This window comes from Acanthochromis polyacanthus, chromosome 4 (genome assembly GCF_021347895.1).
Source record: "Acanthochromis polyacanthus isolate Apoly-LR-REF ecotype Palm Island chromosome 4, KAUST_Apoly_ChrSc, whole genome shotgun sequence".
NCBI lineage: Eukaryota > Metazoa > Chordata > Actinopteri > Pomacentridae > Acanthochromis > Acanthochromis polyacanthus.
In genome coordinates this window covers 11,211,627-11,223,302 of record NC_067116.1, presented here as the reverse complement: position 1 = coordinate 11,223,302, position 11,676 = coordinate 11,211,627, and the positions used below count along the sequence as shown (strand labels likewise).

The window sequence follows — 11,676 nt, the reverse complement described above, 5'->3', positions numbered from 1 at the left end:
TGGTCTGCTTTCTATCCTCATATTAGTTACTGATTCAAGGGACAATGCACGGCAGGCCTTAAAAGGCAAGTGCAACAATGTTATTTCATCTTTCCTCTGTGCTTTTAACTAAGAACAAGCCACAAACCTTCAATAGTTTAATTGACAAATTGCACATAAACTAAATATTTTAGTTTATAGGCAAGTTTAAGGACATACTTGGGATCAAACATGTGGGACCACAACTCATGTCACCACTGAACTGAGATAACAGAATTGTTAATGTGAAATACTGTCCTTGGAGGGCATTTCTTCTCAACTACACTACCACTGTGGAACAAAATTTGTTATGTGAGCTGGGTATCGTGTGGTCATGTTGGCAGAAAAGGCAGATTTGCAGAACTGAGAATACTGACACAGATCTTTTACATTTTTTTCTACATCTAAACATGACTGGCATTTCTCTCTTTCACCTTGCATTACACATTCAAATAGTTAAATTGTTGTTAGATTGTTTATAAGAAAGTTAAAATGAATGGGATTCCAAACCACTAAATTGTAATACAGGCTGACGAAAAAAGTTTAAAAAATAATGTCATTCTTTCCACATATTACTGAAATGTCTAAATTCAATGGGGTGCACACTTATAGTGCATATGTTTTTCAATAGATGTGGCGATGCAGAGACTCCTAACTGCTGTAAGTGAGCTGACCAAAGAAGTCAGGGACCTGCAGCTGGAGTTCAGAGAATTCCGCCAGTCCTGCGGGTGTGGCCAGGCTGTAGCGCCGGTGGGACCTCAGCCGGGGGTGCCCTTCGACTTGCCATTGTGCAATTTAGAGGCACTAGACCAAGCAGAGGCCGCTCTGCAAACAGAGGACAACCAGGGAGCAATGGTAGGTTTATATACAGATTTTATGTAATGGAAAACTCAAGTGATCCACAATTAAAACAATGAAAGTAATAAAATACATATACATATGTTCAATAACGACAGTATTTTTATATTGATAATTAGGCCTATCTGAATTTGTATTTACTCTCAAACGTATTGATTCCACATTAAAGAAAAAAGTAATTGCTCGCAATGCCAACACAATCACATTCACTAAAATGACACTTGTTTTTTACACTTCTTGTTTGTGTAATACATACCTTTTGTTCTGATAGACTGCACTCCTTGCCAAAATTGGAGGGACCACTGTGGAGCTCAAAATCCGGAGGATGCTGGCATGGACTCTCACAAATGAGCTAGCTTCAGAAATTAATTGGGCTGGGAAAAAAAAACAAAGATCCATCCAAACAGAAGCGCCCTTTCAGAGAGCTGGCTCTCTCCAAGTGCATGTTTGGTAAGTACTGTAGATTATTCAATTGATTTAGCCTATCAGCAGCAACAGTTCTCTAACAAATATGCAATGCCTGGGGCCTACTGTTAACTCGAGCATATTTGAAAATAGTAATATTAATTAAATGAATCTCAAGAAACAAAAATTACACTTTAGTAGCTAAGCCCAATGATATGCTACTGACGGGCTTATGTGATAAACGCGCCGCGCAGATTTGCAACTGCGGTCACGTCAACCGTCTCTCGTTTTCGCATGGTCAAGCCAGCCGCTCCAACATCTTCAGTGCCCAGGGGCCTCATGTACAAAGACTTGCATGGATGTCCTACAAAAACATGGTGTACAATCAAATCCAGAAAATGTTGTTCACACACAAAAATCCAGATGTATGAATCTGTGCGCACGCATGAATTCAAGCATATCCTTTGTACATCCCTATGGCCTATGCCTACATAGATCGAATGAAAATGTTTCATACCAACTTTCACCTATCGCCAGAGAAGTGTTTGTATAAGGAAACAGTCTGCAAAAGGAGAAAACACAAACTCATGTATCCCTCTACAGACATAAAATAGCTTAAAATATTTTTTGCACCACTTTGCGCATGCTTTTATCCACTCAGGTAACTGCAGACAGGTGGGTATGTTAATTGTTCATCAGTGTTAATTGTTCATATGTCTCTGATGTGCACATTCGAGAGACGGCTGACGTGATCGCAGTGACTTGCATTACTGGATTACTGGAACTCTGTAGCTGTATGGTTACCCATTTCTTTATTTGCTTACCACATGTCCACAGAAAATGTCCCTTAAATCCACTAGCAAAACACAAAACTTCAACAATTTTCTTGCTGGCGTTGCGGTCAGAAACCGTTTGTGCTCTAGCCTGTCAAACCACCTGGCAATCATGCATAGGTGCTCACTCAATCAGTGTCCGGTGGACACACAGACATAAATGATCAAAATAAAATGGCAAAATGGCCATAGTATACGCCTTTCCTTTTTCAGGGGCTAACTTTGCATTTTCTTTCTCTTTTCTGTTTAGATGCTCTTGTTCTGGAGGGAGGAACAGCCACACAGTTCGAGTTTGCACAGGTGGTGCAGAAGTGGCTGCGCTACGCACTGGATAGGCCAGAGGGGACTGGACGCTTTAAATTGCCTATGCAACCAACTTCTTGAAACTGTTCTTCTCTTTTGTTCTTCTTGTTCTTCTCATTGGTTGCTGTAGAAATAATTCTGGAATTCCTGAATGTTGGTGGTGGAGGGAAGGTGGGACATCACACACATCACACAAGACAATGCACGCACGCACGCACGCACACAGGTGCGCGCACACACACACACACACACACACACTCACACACACACTCCTGAAGTTGTTCCTTTTTCGTTTGTTTGTTTGTTTTGTTAAAAATTTAATTAGCATAAATTGTAATAAAAGTTCTTTTGTATTTTAAAGTCATCTGCTGTAATCATTTGACTCTACAGTAAAATGTTTTCATCACCTTTTCCACATCCTGGCTGTAGATAAGGCAGCGCTTTTACCATTAAATTTCAACTGAAACCACATTGATTTATAGTTGAGTAGAAATGTCAACGTTGTTTCAATGTTCCTGATGGTTGAAATACCATTGGTCTGTGGTCAGAATTTCAGTGTTGTTTCAATATTAAAAAATGGTGCAACATGATGTTGAATCAACATCAGAATTCAACATTGATTCAATGACTTATAGTTGAAAAAATAACATTGATTCAATATAGTTTCAATAACTGCTTGCTGTCATGGCAACGTTGTTTCAATGTTCCTGATGGTTGAAATACCATTGAAATACCATTGGTCTGTGGTCAAAATTTCAGTGTTGTTTCAATGTTGAAATGTGATGTTGAATCAACATCACATTTCAACATTGATTCAATGACTTATAGTTGAAAAAATAACATTGATTCAATATAGTTTCAATAACTGCTTGCTGTCATGGCAACGTTGTTTCAATGTTCCTGATGGTTGAAATACCATTGAAATACCATTGGTCTGTGGTCAAAATTTCAGTGTTGTTTCAATGTTGAAATGTGATGTTGAATCAACATCACATTTCAACATTGATTCAATGACTTATAGTTGAAAAAATAACATTGATTCAATATAGTTTCAATAACTGCTCGCTGTCTTGGCAACGTTGTTTCAATGTTCCTGATGGTTGAAATACCATTGAAATACCATTGATCTGTGGTCAGAATTTCAATGTTGTTTCAATATTAAAAAATGGTGCAACATGATGTTGAATCAACATCAGATTTCAACGTTGATTCAATGACTTATAGTTGAAAAAATAACATTGATTCAATATAGTTTCAATAACTGCTTGCTGTCTGGGAAACCAGTAAAATATTTTGTCCAAAACATGTCTTGAAGTCGGTATATAATCCACGAATAGGTCGTTTTCGAGGAAATGCACCTTGCGATGCACGTCCAATATTCCCTGTATTTCTCATCATATTTTATTTACAAATAAAATATTAGCGATTTTTTAGTACTGAAAATGGCTGGAATTGACTGAACCTTATAGGGCTATACAAAAGACAACAGTTCGCAAAACTACTCAAACACCAAACACGGACACATAGATTTGGATGAAATTTTCAGGGAAGGTCACAAATGACACAAGGACCACTTTAGATTGTGGCAGTGAAGCGGTTTATAGTCTGGATCCATGGATTTGTTAAAGATTTCTGTTTCATTGTGAGATAGCAGCATGGTGTCACTGTAACTATGACAAGTGAACAATGCATCAGCTGCCTGCTGATGATCACATGATTGTGATCCTGCTACTAATCCACCGTTGTGGACTTATCAGTCAGAAATACTTCAAGGAAAAATTTATTAAATTGTGGGGGTGTTTCTGAGTCCCAGCAATTTCTGCCACCTGCTACACACTTAGGTCATGCATTCAGTATCTGTACATAACGTACACATGCATGACTAATGTCTGTGCTCAGCACAAGGTCATTTTGTTTGTGGGTACATCAATATTAAATGGATACATTCTATGTTGTCGTGATTTCTGATCAATACAAAAAAAGCTACATTCCTGAAAATGCCATATCATATGGGGGAATGAACAGCCTTGGTGGAGGGCTGGGCTCTCTGAGTGCTTTTCGAGTTGAACTATTGTGACATGATGTTGAGAGTCAGGTTGGCTGGGTGGTGTTTGCTTGGGGAATGTGGACTTCTGACCTCTAAAATCCTGGCTGTAGCCCTGCATCCAACCACTCTGTAGACTGCAAAAGTAGATTTATTTTACGTGTAAAACGTTTGCAACACCTGCAGTTCATTGGTGTGATACAGGCTGAACAAACATTTCCAGCTGCACTGTGCTAGCTGCATTTTTCCTCTCTATAAAGCCCTGTTTTGTCACTGTCACTGACTTATCGCTCAATCACGCGTCTCACCCACAGTGAGTCAGACAGACAGACAGACAGACTGACTCCGATCTGTGTCCGTATAAATGAGAGGTGGATCTGATCTGCGGGTTTACGCTACGCGTTCAGGGCAAGTTTGGGGATTTTTTCCTGCCTTTCCGTTGTGGTTTCACTTTCTTCTCACGCAGTGAGTTGAGTGCGATCAGAGCGAGCTGGGATCCTTTCGACACAGAGATCAGGTGAGAGAACAATTTATGCGTATTATTAACGTGTAAATGTTTATCCTGCCAGCTGTGCGTGACTAACAGCAGACAGGCTACTGAAACTAGACGTATGCAGAGTTATTTCCGGTTTGCTGGGCCTCCAAATGGCGAAATTTTATGCTATTTTTTTGACAAATGTGAACGCAGTTTAATGAAATGCAACATTATCCGGCAATGTGAGAACACAAGAACACTAACGCGACTCCCAGTCTGGGAGTTTTTAAAGGAAGCCGTGGTTTAAAGTTAAAGGAGCACAACTGTTAGACTGTCTTGTTTTCATTCACATTATCTCCACGTCACCTCACTAAGATGGTGAAGTGTGTTGTATTTCTTAAATGTAAAGGTTGTCTTTCCCACTGTCTGTTGTTGTGAGGGAAATGTGTTGAGGCAACAGAATGTTTCATGTAAATCAAAACTAAAAAACACAGTTTTGGTGCATTTCTCTGAGTTTTGAAATCATTCTGGTACTTATCTTGCAGTAGGCTACTAGTGCTGCAAATAAGAATTATTTACATTATGCACGATCAATTACTCTCTTGAATATTATTTAGATTAATCGATTAGGTATTTGGTCTATTAAATGTCAGACTTTAAAATAAAAAAACAGATGTTGATGAATGTTCCTTCAAGCTCAAGATAACAACTGGTCTGTTTTGTCCATAATCCAAAGATATTTTCTTTGCTGTCAGAGAGAAATCAGAAATGATTACATTTTAAAAAAGATGACATAAGAGAATCTCATAGTTTTCTCATAAACCGTTAAGAATATCTGATGATAAGTTTAATAGTAGGAAACTAAACAATCAGCTATTTGTTGTAGCTCTATCACATACCAGTTGAAACAGATTTTTGCACATTACAGGAAAACTGTAGATCAGCAATCATGGCCACCATCAGTAGATCAAACACAGTTTTTGCTTTGGAGCTGCTTCGCACTCTGAGCCACGAAAACCCCAGCGGAAACATCTTCGTCTCTCCACTGAGCATCAGTTCAGCCATGGCGATGGTCTACCTGGGAGCTAAAGGAGACACTGCTGCTCAGATGGCACAGGTCAGCACACTGCCACTATACTACACCCACCACACCATCAGCTGATCAGCAGACATCCCCCTACAACTTCCAGACCTCTTATGCAATGTCCCTAAAATGATAAAATGCAGTTGCTCTGCATAAAACATCTTGTGAGTTGTGACATTCAGGCTCCCTGTATTAGCTCAGCTTTGTATCCAGGCCTAGACTGTAGGGGTGGGACGGTTCACAAAATCCACGGTTCGGTTCATATCACGGTTTTGTGGTCACGGTTTTTGGTTCGGTTTGGTACACATTAATTGTTTCAAAAGTCAATTATGTCTTGTATAGTAATGTTAAAACTTAAAGAATGAGCCAGCCTGACATTTGATACATTATTGTGACAGTCTTAGGTTAAAGGGAAGTGAGATTCTGGCACTGAAAGCTGAGACATTGGTAGTTCCAACACGCTTTTCATTTATTTGGAAAACAATGTATCTAAAAAAAAAAAAAAGAATCTTACAATTCAGACGGTTGAATTTGTGCATAATATGAAAGAATTTTACATTGCTGTTTTTACAACTCAGATTATACCATCAATGTAAAGCATAAGCCCTATCATACTTAGGTTCCTTTGAAATCACCACAAAGATAACATTTTCTTCGCACACTAACCACTTGAAATTAAAGTGCAGTATTTGAAATACAATCAAACAAATGAGGTTGGAATGTTTATCAAACTTAAAGTGTCACTGTGTTATCTAAGGTTACATAAAATAATCCAAATGAAGAGGTCAATAATATAAAATGCAGCGTAAACCAAACTTAACAGATAATGCACTCTACTGCACTCCCTCACACAGCTCTGCTCATTCTATTCTCTTCAGCTGAAGTGTTTGCGGGAGGGGATTTTATATTGCGGCTCGAGTGCCTTTATCATGCACTGAAATCCCGCAGCCCCAGCCCTGGCCGGCTCCTTGCCTAGCTCTCCACCCCTCCTGCTTGCGCTGCATGTCACTGTGGGGTGATGTCTCCGCAGATGAGCCGACATGTTAGATGTGTTTCCGCTAGCGTAAGTGACACGCGTTGCACAGTGCTTGCACACTGTCGCGCTTTTGTCCACAACTTTCTTACTGCTTTCGTGGGTCACCCTGAATGCAAAATGGTCCCACACACCAGACCTATATAACGCTGCTGACGCATCTTCCAGCTCCAAGTCTTCTCCGCTCGCCATGTTCGCACCTTCTCTTCAATTGATTTCCCGGGACACACCCAAAGTTGAGCATGAGTATGAACCAAACGGTACACATGCGCCCCAAACCGAGACAGCCGTCCCGAACGGTTCGGGTCGGTTTCATAAACCATCCCATCCCTACTAGACTGAAAGGTGCGTATTCAGTGACACATTGACTGTGAAATATCACCTGTACTTTGACCTCAATAAAAGCCTCTGGAACAAGATATACATTGTTCACTACTCAACAGAACATTATAAACCCCGTGAAATGAACAGGGGTTTCTATTCATGCAACCTGTTTGCTTTGAAAGGTTTAGTCCAGGCTTTGCTCTTTGTCTTCTTTTTTATCTATTTAAACTGTGCCAACTTCAGCCAGATGTCACATTTTCATCTGCAGTGCCTCAACAGCCTGATAAATTCAAACAATGCACAAAACGGCATACAGAAATACAGACATACATTATCAAATATATATATATATATATATATATATATATATATATATAAACGACAAACACCACCCACTGGTTCCTTGAAGAGCAGTTTTACAGCTCAGTGTGGTTCCTGTTGTCGCTGTCTTGGCAATGTCTGACTTCTCATAGCTCTTGGCTAATCCAAAACTGAGCACAAATGTGGAGCATGAGTAGAGCTTAAGCAGATCACACTAACTTGTCTTGGCCCTATAAAGTCACCCACCTGCCACTCAAAAGTACCCATGCCCTTAAATATTCAAAACTTTTAGCAGTAATGCAGTTTATGTAAAAACTCACAATGGTACAGCGGTCAGGAATGAAGAAATTAACTATCGAGACCAAAAGTGTTTTTGTGCCAGGCTGTAAAATGTTTCTTTCCACTGTAAACGTGGACATTTTAACATGAGGTCAGTGGGGATTGATTTACTTTTGAATCCTGCCTCAACTGGCCATTAAAGGAACTGCAGGTTTTTGACATGTAACTTTGGCTTCATTCTTCACTTGGTACAGGTCAGTGAAGGTCTTCCACTCAAAACTGAAAAAACTATTCATTGAAGCACCTGGCCTGGTGCATAGTGGCATTATTATAGCCAAACAGAAAAATATTATCTTCCAGCTGTTCCGGCAAAGATAAAAAAAAAAAAAAAAAAAAAAAAAAGAAAAGCACTCAGAGAGCACAGTGCTCTGCCAAGTCTGCTTAGTCATCGTTTGATTTACAATGGATGAAATCTTTAAAAAAAATTGTGGTCCGCAGGGATTGGTTTGCAGTAGGATCGCAATCATGTGATCATCAGCAGGCAGCTGATGTAGTGTTCGCTTGTTGTCATGGTTACTGTGATGCCGTACTGCTATCTCACAATGATACAGAAATCTTTAAGAAATCCGTGGATCCAGACTTTAAGCTGCATCATTGCCAAAATCTGATCCAGACTATAAGCCGCATCAGTGCCAAAATCTAATCACTTTGTCCTTTGTGTCATTTCTGACCTTCCCTGAAAACTTCATCCAAGTCCGTTCTTGAGTAATGTTACTAAAAGAGAGGCACACCAACGTCAATCCTCACATAACTCTGCCATATTCTTTGGTGGAATAATAACGATTTTGTGAAAGTGGAACTCAGTGCCCTATCCTGAAGCATGAAAAACTAATTTGGAAGTTTGGGGAGTTACTTGTGTCTAATTTGGGACTAAACGTCCTAAATAAAATCAAATGAACTATACTAAAACTTGAAGTGCATTAGTAAAACATGTTGATTTGCCAGTGAGAAGATCATTGATTTTTGGAGATAAGTAGCTTCGGTTACTACAGTAGTATTCAGTGTGTTGTCCCTGTCGCTACCCAATCCGTCCCGGAAACCCGATTTGTACTGCGCATGTGCGAAAAGTACGTCACTTCCGCTACTCGTTTTTCCATGCATTTTACAGCATTTTAACCTTTAACCCGAAAAAAATTGAATTTTCTGTCAATTACTTAATGATTCAAGAATTATAGGGTTAAGCTAGTAGTAGGAACCTTTAGTAGTGAAACTGGGCGCCATCCTCCTCACTACAGCGATCTGCTTCTGTCAGAGGAATCACTCCGTTAAACTGCGGCCAAGTGAGCCGCTGGGCGTTGCGCGGGCTATTCTGCGTAATACCGTAATGTTATCACAGGCGCTGAGCAGCCAGGCTGACAGACGTCCGCTGCAAATACATGCTGTTATTCAGATTTTGACTTTCAATATCTTCAAATCCTGAGGCGGTGACAAAGATCTCTCACTATGGCCTTGTCAGGGGTCATCCCAGCTAGCACCTGCACAGTATCACCTGATTTTACTGTAAAATTTTAGAGATCTTTGTCCACAACTTTCTTAGTGAGAGATCTTTGTCACCGCCTCAGGATTTGAAGATATTGAAAGTCAAAATCTGAATAACAGCATGTATTTGCAGCGGACGTCTGTCAGCCTGGCTGCTCAGCGCCTGTGATAACATTACGGTATTACGCAGAATAGCCGCGCAACGCCCAGCGGCTCACTTGGCCGCAGTTTAACGGAAGTGATTCCTCTGACAGAAGCAGATCGCTGTAGTGAGGAGGATGGCGCCCAGTTTCACTACTAAAGGTTTCCTACTACTAGCTTAACCCTATAATTCTTGAATCATTAAGTAATGACAAAAAATTCTTCTTTTTTTTCGGGAGTACCGGAAGTGACGTAATTTGCGCACATGCGCAGTACAAATCAGGTTTCCGGACGGATCGGGGTTAGTGACAGTCCCCTCAGTCTTGTTTCAGCTTCATTTCACTGTAATTAGTTTCAAAGATTTATTAGTCTGTCATTTCAAAATTTCTCTACAGGCCCTTGCTTTCAGCTTGGATACTGATGTTCATGCAGACTTCCAGAGACTGAACGCTGACATCAACTCCCCATCTGCATCATACATCCTGAAATTAGCCAACCGTTCTTTATGGAGAAAATACTGCCAACTTCCTCCCAGTGAGTGCTGAGATTGCATACATTTGCTCCTCCAATACACAGATTGAATTCATAATTGAGGAGACTGGATTGGTAAACTGTTTTCGTGCTCTTTGCAGACATTCCTTGATGCCACGCAGAAGATCTACCAGGCAGACCTGAGGGCTGTTGATTTCATCGGGGCTTCAGAGACGTTGCAGAGCTGAGATCAACAGCTGGGTGAGGAGCAGACAGAAAGTTAGAATGGGCAACTTAAGCAGTCAAAAACTATGAACACCCACAGTTTGCACAACAGTAAATAAATTTGACGTAATATGACTTGTCTCTATATTTCCTTTCAGATAAGATAAAAGACCTTTTAAAGCCAGGCTCGGTCAGCTCAATGACAAGATTGACTCTGGTCAACGCCATCTATTTCAAGGGAAACTGGATGAACCGCTTTGATGAGGCAAACACCCAAGAGATGCCCTTTAAAGTCAACCAGGTAAAAAATAATGCATTCATAAAGACATTACATTGAATGCAGGATACTCCTCTAGATGTAGCCCCCCTGAGTTTTCTGAGTTTTTTTTTTCTGTTTTTCTGTCTCAGAATGAGACCAGGCCAGTCCAGATGATGTACCAGATGAAGAGCTACCCTACAACTACATCCCTGACCATGGCCTGCAGATCCTGGAGCTGCCCTATGTAGATGAGGAGCTGAGCATGTCATTTTTGTTACCTGAGGTGCCTGAAGATGGCTCTACCCTCTGCTGAAGGTACACAACCCAAAAAACAGCTTTACACAATAAGGCAGATTGGTCTGGTTCGCTGTGGTGTGTTTTGTAAAGCTAGTTGGGGTGGGGCGAATATCCGGATACCAAAATTAATATCCGGATACTGCCGTAGCGAATGAATATTCGGATATTCGGGATATTCTGGTCCAGCCCTAGTTGCTTGATAAGCAGGTGAGTAGTAAGGGTTGTTTGATTGTCTTGTAACAATCCGCTTAATTCAGCAAATGCTGCTACAAAATGCCTGAATGGACGTTGGCAGACTTTGCTATTGTGACAGTAAAGTAGCTGAACTAGAGCATGACAACATCAACCAGAAAGAAGACACCATTGTGTCTAAGATTACAAATGACTTGCGCTGTCTTTCCGCTGCTAACCATTTATCCATGGTAAGTAGCAGTTCCAATGATACTTGTTTCTGACAGCAACCACATCCCACAGACTTTCAGTAGTTATTGTTCTTAAGTAAAGCACATTACAGCTGACTGCAAGACAGTAAAGTAACTTAGACTATGTTCCTGTGTCTGCAGCAATGGCCCCCTTAATATAAGTGGATGTGCATATTAAGGCAATGTAACCTCATTAGTTTTAAAACATTGCAACCAGATGGTAAAGGCGGGGTTTCCAAGATGGCGGGTGAAGTAAGGTTGGGCTTGGGAGTGTCAGCACAGAATTGTATTATTTTACTCTTAAAACCACTGATTTGCAGCAAGGTTGATATTTTTTAACTCCTT

General features: G+C 40.4%; 1 pseudogene; it reads left to right on the top strand.

Annotated features, from left to right (window-relative positions):
- Nucleotides 1-4,819: 4,819 nt before the first annotated feature.
- LOC110972743 (leukocyte elastase inhibitor-like) lies at nucleotides 4,820-10,925 on the top strand (annotated as a pseudogene).
- The last annotated feature ends 751 nt before the right edge of the window (nucleotides 10,926-11,676 follow it).